Source organism: Herpailurus yagouaroundi, unplaced genomic scaffold (assembly GCF_014898765.1).
Source record: "Herpailurus yagouaroundi ecotype Mexico unplaced genomic scaffold, PumYag 197, whole genome shotgun sequence".
NCBI classification, from domain to species: Eukaryota; Metazoa; Chordata; class Mammalia; order Carnivora; family Felidae; genus Herpailurus; species Herpailurus yagouaroundi.
This window is the reverse complement of record NW_024412428.1, coordinates 22,130,374-22,136,804: the sequence shown is the minus strand read 5'-3', so window position 1 is coordinate 22,136,804 and position 6,431 is coordinate 22,130,374.

Sequence of the window (6,431 nt, the reverse complement as noted above, 5' to 3'; positions counted from 1 at the left end):
ACCCTTCCTTCACAAGAGAGGACAAGCCTGCTCACCCTAGCCTTTGCTGCCACCTCCGTGATTCCCAGAGCCTCTGGCTTGGGACATCCCTGCCCATGGATTGACCTTACTCCATTTTATTGGGGTGTCGAGTTCAGGGAAACACAAGACCAAACCAACCCCTATCAACACATTTCTCCTGCACCATGCAGTTCGGACTTGAATGTGAATGGTTCTTTCTGCCATGTGGTGGTGACCAGGTGCCAGGGCTTGCTGCCTTCTCCTCAGCGAACTCTCTAGGCTGTAGGCAGGGTGTGACAGTCTCTCCTGGCCCGACTTTGTATTTTGTAGGCTTCAGGTTTCCTTCTTTCTCAGGGAAGGGCTGACTGGCTTCCACGCCAGCAAATGTGGGCTAATTATTTGCCTTTGGTATGTTTATGTAGCAAAAATGTGTGTCTTTTTTCTTTGGTTTCCTGCTCTAGGGTCTCTCATTCTGTCTTCCTGTTAAGGAAGACACAGAACATCTCTCTGCAAGGGAAGTATAAAATGCTCTGCATTGTTTTCCCCTGGTCAGAGTAGACTCCTTTTGTGCTCTCCTCTGTGGAAGAACTAAGGCTCGGTGTCTCCTTTTCCTCAGGCTAGGAGTTGACTATTTGATTCCATTAACTCAACTTTTTTTTTTTAATATGTAAATTTATTCACCAGCCAGACTGTAACAGCTTCAGAAACTGACCCTAAAGCCAGAGAAGCATGTGTAGTTTGAAAACACTTGTGTGAATAATTTAAATTCTGGCAAAAAATTTAGGTATGCAAGTGGAGAATAGGGAATACATTCTCTGGTTGAATGTTAACTCCTTCTAAGGATAACATAAAGCCAAACAGGTGGTCATAGGACCTCTTTTACCTTTCCCGAAATAATAAGAATAGTAATAGCTAACTTACTTTGCGCCAGACATTGTTCTCACACTCTGAAGACCAACCCATCCAATCTTCACACAGCCTCAGGAGACATACTATCGTCCCTACCTTTAGGTGAAAAAATAGAGCCAGAAAAGCTTGAACCACCTCCCCACCCCACCCCTACCCCTCTGAGTCCACTACACAAATTTTAAATGTAAGTGTCAAAATATTATCGAGTTTACCTTCCCAAATCAGGAAACAGACTTCAGAGAGTCCCTGCTACCTTTGTGATGGTGGCCCTGAAGGAGGGCTTCCCACGCCTGCTCCAGCCAATGGCCAGGCCCTAAGGCAGGAGGCCTGTTGTCACTCAGTCCCTTTTCTGTATCAGAATGCAGGTAGAGCACTGAGGCACATGGACCCACCCTCTCTCATCAGCAGCAAGCAGATCTTCTTACTTAAGGGAGTGCCTACAGGAGAGCGTCTCCAACTGTTATGGCAGAAGATCACCTGGGCTGCAGCTACCATGCAGGCACTGACTCAGGGGCAGGGTCCAGGTGATGCTTCTGCTGCTGGCCCATTAGACTAAGAAGCAAGGGCCCAGGACACCTGACTCTTGATTGCACTTGTTAACGGCAGGTTTCAGCTGGAACTTTTCTAACAAGTTAATCCTTCTGTATTTGAACACGTAGTTGACTTAGTCCCCACTCACTATCTCTGTTTTTATTCATTGGGGTAGATGTTCTGCATTTCAGAGAGTGTTATGGGCCAAATTGTGCCCCCCCCACCCCCATCCTATGTTGAAGCTCTAATCCTCAGGACCTCAGAATGTGATGTATTTGGAGAAAGGACCTTTGAAGAGATGATTAAGTTACAACAAGGCCAGAAGAGTGGACCCTAATCCAGTTGGACTGTTGTCCCTATGAAGGAGGAGATTTGGACACACACAGACAGCCAGGGAGGCACCTCACAGAAGAAAGAGGTGCCATGTGAAGATATAGTGAGAAGGTGAGAGGCCTCAGAAGAAACCAAGCCTGCTGACTTTTTGATCTTAGACTTCCAACTTCTGGAACTCTGAGAAAATAAATTTCTGTAGCTTAACCCTCCCCATCTGTGGTATTTTGCTGTAGCAGCCCAAGAAAACTAGCGTAGAGGGTACCCATTATCTGAAATCTTTCTCATGAAACCTCCCACCATTGGGTGACTTTGCTGGGGGCCAGAGCTCCACCTTTCACCAGGCAAGCTGGAAAGACCAGTGGTTGTTTTTCCTGGCCCTGAACGGCCTCCAAAGCGGTGTGTGGCCCATTGTGGGCTCTTCCAAGGACTTCAGATTTGGCGTGAGATGTGAAAACAAGCAAGGGCTCCTCAGAATCTTCTCTAGTGGCAGTAGTGGCTCTCTTTGTCCCGGGGCTCCACGGACGTGCTGGCAGTGGAGGAAGCCCGTGTCCAGCAGTGATGAGGCCACGGCTGGGGTGCCAGGGTAGTGCTGGCTGTGCAGGGCAGTGCGGTCCCAGAAGCAGCATCCCACCCAGGCTGTCCTGAGGCATGACACTGGCAGGGTCAGTGGCCTGATTCACTTCGTTCTTTGCCTTCTTCCAAACCTGGTTCTCTAGCCTTCCAGGCATTCACTGTGCCCACACCCCCAGCTGTCCCCCCCACTGGGGACAGTGGCTTTCTGACAGATTCCTTTCCTGCCTAGCTTGCTAAAGCTGGTTTTCACTCTTTGCAACCAAGATGTTTGACTAGTATAGTCACAAAGATTTTGAGTGATTGACCTGGTTTTCTGGCTTAAATACTCTTCATCTGGATTTTTTTTCTTTTTTTACTCACCTATGCTTCATCGCTTTCCCATCAGAAGCAGAGTGATGAGGTTTTCTGTTTCTCATCCTATTATATCCAAGCAGAATGTGGGGCTGTGGGCTGCTCTGGTCCTCACAGGCCACCTGAGAGCAATACGTTCTTCATTCCAGCCAGGATATGGGGAGGTGTGCTTAGATGCCAAGGGCACATCCTAATCTTCAGCCCTAAATCAGGTATCCCATGTCATGCCTTATAGCAATGGGTTATAGCAAAATGAACAAACAGCAGTTTAGGCAAGCATCTCCAGAGCACAGCATGGCAGAGGGCTAATGTATGGTGGTGTCTCAGACCAGGGTTAGAGCAATGGTGATGGTGAGCTATATTTCAGATGCACAGCCAACAAGATTTGTTGCTGAACTGTATGTGTATTTCAGCTTAGTTAGGATTAGGGTCTGCTGTATCCAAAATAATAGGACAGAAGTTTATTTTTCTCTGAAATCAAAGTCTGCGTAGGAAATCCAGGGCCAGTGCACCACACACTGTGCCTGTTACCAAGGAAAGGAAGCCTTCCTTCTCTCCAATCTCTCCCTTTTAGAATGGAAATGTACATCCTGTGCCTGTCCCACCACTGTATTTTGGAAACACAGTTTCCTGGTTTTACAGGTTTGTAATGGAGAGGAATTTTGTCTCAGAACAGATCATACCTTGGGTCTCACTTATGCCTGATTTAGATGCCGTTTAGAACAGACTGTGGATTTGGAGTTGGTGCTGAAATGCATTAAGATTTTTGGGGCTGTTAGGATGGGAATAATGTATTTTGATTGTGAGAAAGACATAAATTTGGGGGCCCAAAGGGTGGAGTCATTTGGACTGAACTGTGTTCTTCCCAGATTCACATGTCAAAGCTCTATTTGGAGGCTGTATGACTGTATTTGGAAACAAGACTTCTAAAGAGGTAATTATGGTTAAATGGGGTCATAAGTGTGGAGCTCTAATACAATAAGACTGGTGCACTTAGAAAAGAGGAGACACCAGGGAATACATGTGCAGAAAAAAGGCCACATGAAGACACGCAGCAAGAAGGGGACCGTCTGCAAGCCACAGAGAGGCCTCAGGAGAAACCAATCTGCTAATTCCTTGATCTTGGAATTCTAGCCTTCAGTGTTGTGAGAGAATTAATGTTGTTTAAGCCTCCTGGTCTGTGTTATGGCAGCCTATCAAACTAATACAGGCTTTGCTTCTTAACTCCAAATCCATTCTTCATTGTGTTGTTTTGGCACTGGAGCTGGAATCTGTAAACATTTTTCCTTTGCTGGTTGTCATGATGTTAGCTTTGTCAGTAGATGGTACTATATGGATATGGAAGGAAGAAGGAGTTTCTCTTCTTGGTTATGGTTCTCTTTCTCTTCCACTTGCTCCCATGAGGTGACTTCCAATGGCATGCATATGGGCCATCCCATGGCCATCACCGTCCAGCTTTGGCCCATTTTCCCACCCACCACCTTTAGTCCACTGACTGTGAATTTCCTCTAAGGTAACTGGCCTAAGGGAACCCAGCAAACTTCTCCACCTCTGGTGGGCTGCAGCCATACCCTTTTCAACAAGTTTTGAACCTTTTCCCCCTTCAAATTTGTTTCTTCTTTGCCTACTCTTTCTCAGCTCTCAGGTATCCTTTAGAGTTTTCTTTTATCCCCTTTTAGTACCCAATCCCCTATAAATAGTAATTCTTTATATTAAACTTTGCCTGTTTAAGTTCTACTTCCAGACTAGACCCTGAATGATAGACATACTAACAGCTCACTATTAGGGCATCTTGGGGTGTGACCCTCATCCTCGTGGTCCAAGGCAGCCTCTGCATTCAAGATGTCAAGATGTCAAGATAGAGAAAGTGATAAGGGAGAGACAAAAAGTGGTCCTTTGGTACTTCCATCGACATCCAATTGGCCAGAACCAAGTCATAGGGCCACAACTAGGTACAAGGAAAGCTGAGAAATGCCATCTTTATTCTGGGGGCACATGTGCCTGGTAAAAGTTCTCTTACTATGGAAGAACAGAAAACACTGGAACCAAAGAGCAGTCCCTACTACATGAATTAGAAGTAAAATCAAGAAATCAAGGATAACTGCAAGATTTCTGACTGAGCAAATATAGATGGTAGTGCCACTTATTAGGGTGGGTAAAGCTGGAAGTTGAGAAGGCTTGGGGCCAGGGGTGGATAGAGAAAGAATCAAAGATGTTGTTTTGTCACACCAACATTGATGTTCTCATTAGAAATTTAAGTTAAACCATTGACTACAGAAAACTGGAACTCAGGGGAGTCATAAACATATAGATGACATTCAAAGGTCTATGGTTGGATGAGATTGTCTAGGGAAGTGGAATAAAAAGAGAAGAGAACAGGGGACACAGCCTGAGACTCAAACATTTAGAGGTCAGGTAGAGAAGGGAAGCCAGTAAAGGAAGCTAAAAGGAGGGAGCCATTGATATTTGATGATATCAAGGATAGTTAATTTTTTTAGGTGTGACAATGATGGAGTGGTTATGTTTTTTATAAAAAGAGTCCTTATTTAGAAAAACATACAGAAATATTTACAGATGAAATAATATGTCTGGGCCTTGCAAGTAATTTGGGAGCAGGAAGTATGTAGGAGATAAATGAAACCAGACTGGTCATGAATTGACACTGAGTGATAAGAGCATGGGAATTCATTATATTATCCTGTTGACTTTTGGACATATTTAAAACCTTCCATATTAGAAAAGAAAAAAAAAAAAGGAATGGCCACTCAAGTAGGACGACAACCAAGATATTGTGGTGTCAAGAAACCTAGGAAAAAACATGCTTCATGAAAATAGTGGGCAATGGCCAGTGCTTCTGAGGACAGAGAAGATGTGGACAGAGAGCTGACCCCTCGAGCTGACAAAATAGCTGTCGCTGGGAGTCTCATTAAGAATCATTCAGTGGGTGGGGCTCCTGGGTGGCTCAGTCAGTTAAACATCCAACTCTTTTTTTTTTTAATTTTTAAAAATCTTTTCATTTATTTTTGAGAGAGAGAGAGAGAGAGAGACAGAGTGCAATTGGGAGAGGAATAGAGAGAGAGGGAGACACAGAATCTGAAGCTGTCAGCACAGAGCCTCATGTGGGGCTCGAACCCATGAACCACAAGATCATGACCTGAGCCAAAGTTGGATTTTCCACCGACTGAGCCACCCACGTGCCCCAAACGTCCAACTCTTGATTTCAACTCAGGTCATGATCTCATGATACATGAGTTCGAGCCCCACCCTGGCAGCGTGAAGCCTGCTTGGGATTCTCTCTCTCTCTGCCCCTCCCCCACTCACTCTCACTCTCTTTCTAAAATAAATAAACTTAAAAAAAAAAACAAAGAGTCATTCAGTGGGTTGATGAAGACGAGAGCCTGGCTGGGAGGAGAAGTTGTGTAGAGAATGGAGGATGAGGGAATAGAATGAAAAAGACAATTTCTTTGCTCTAAAGGAAAACAAAGAAATGGAAAAATAGCTAGAGGGGCATGGAACTGAGGAATCTATTTAAATGGGTCATATTGAGGCAAATCAATATGTTGATTGGAATGATCCAGCGAGGAAGAAATTTATGCCAAGGAGGCAAGAGCTTGAGTAGGGACAGATGATTGGCTGGAGAGCACAAGAGAGGGTCTGGCTTTGGAGAAGAGCAGGTTGAGAAGGCAAACTATCAGTTGTGGGTTTTCACACAGGTTCTGAATTCAGTGGTGGGA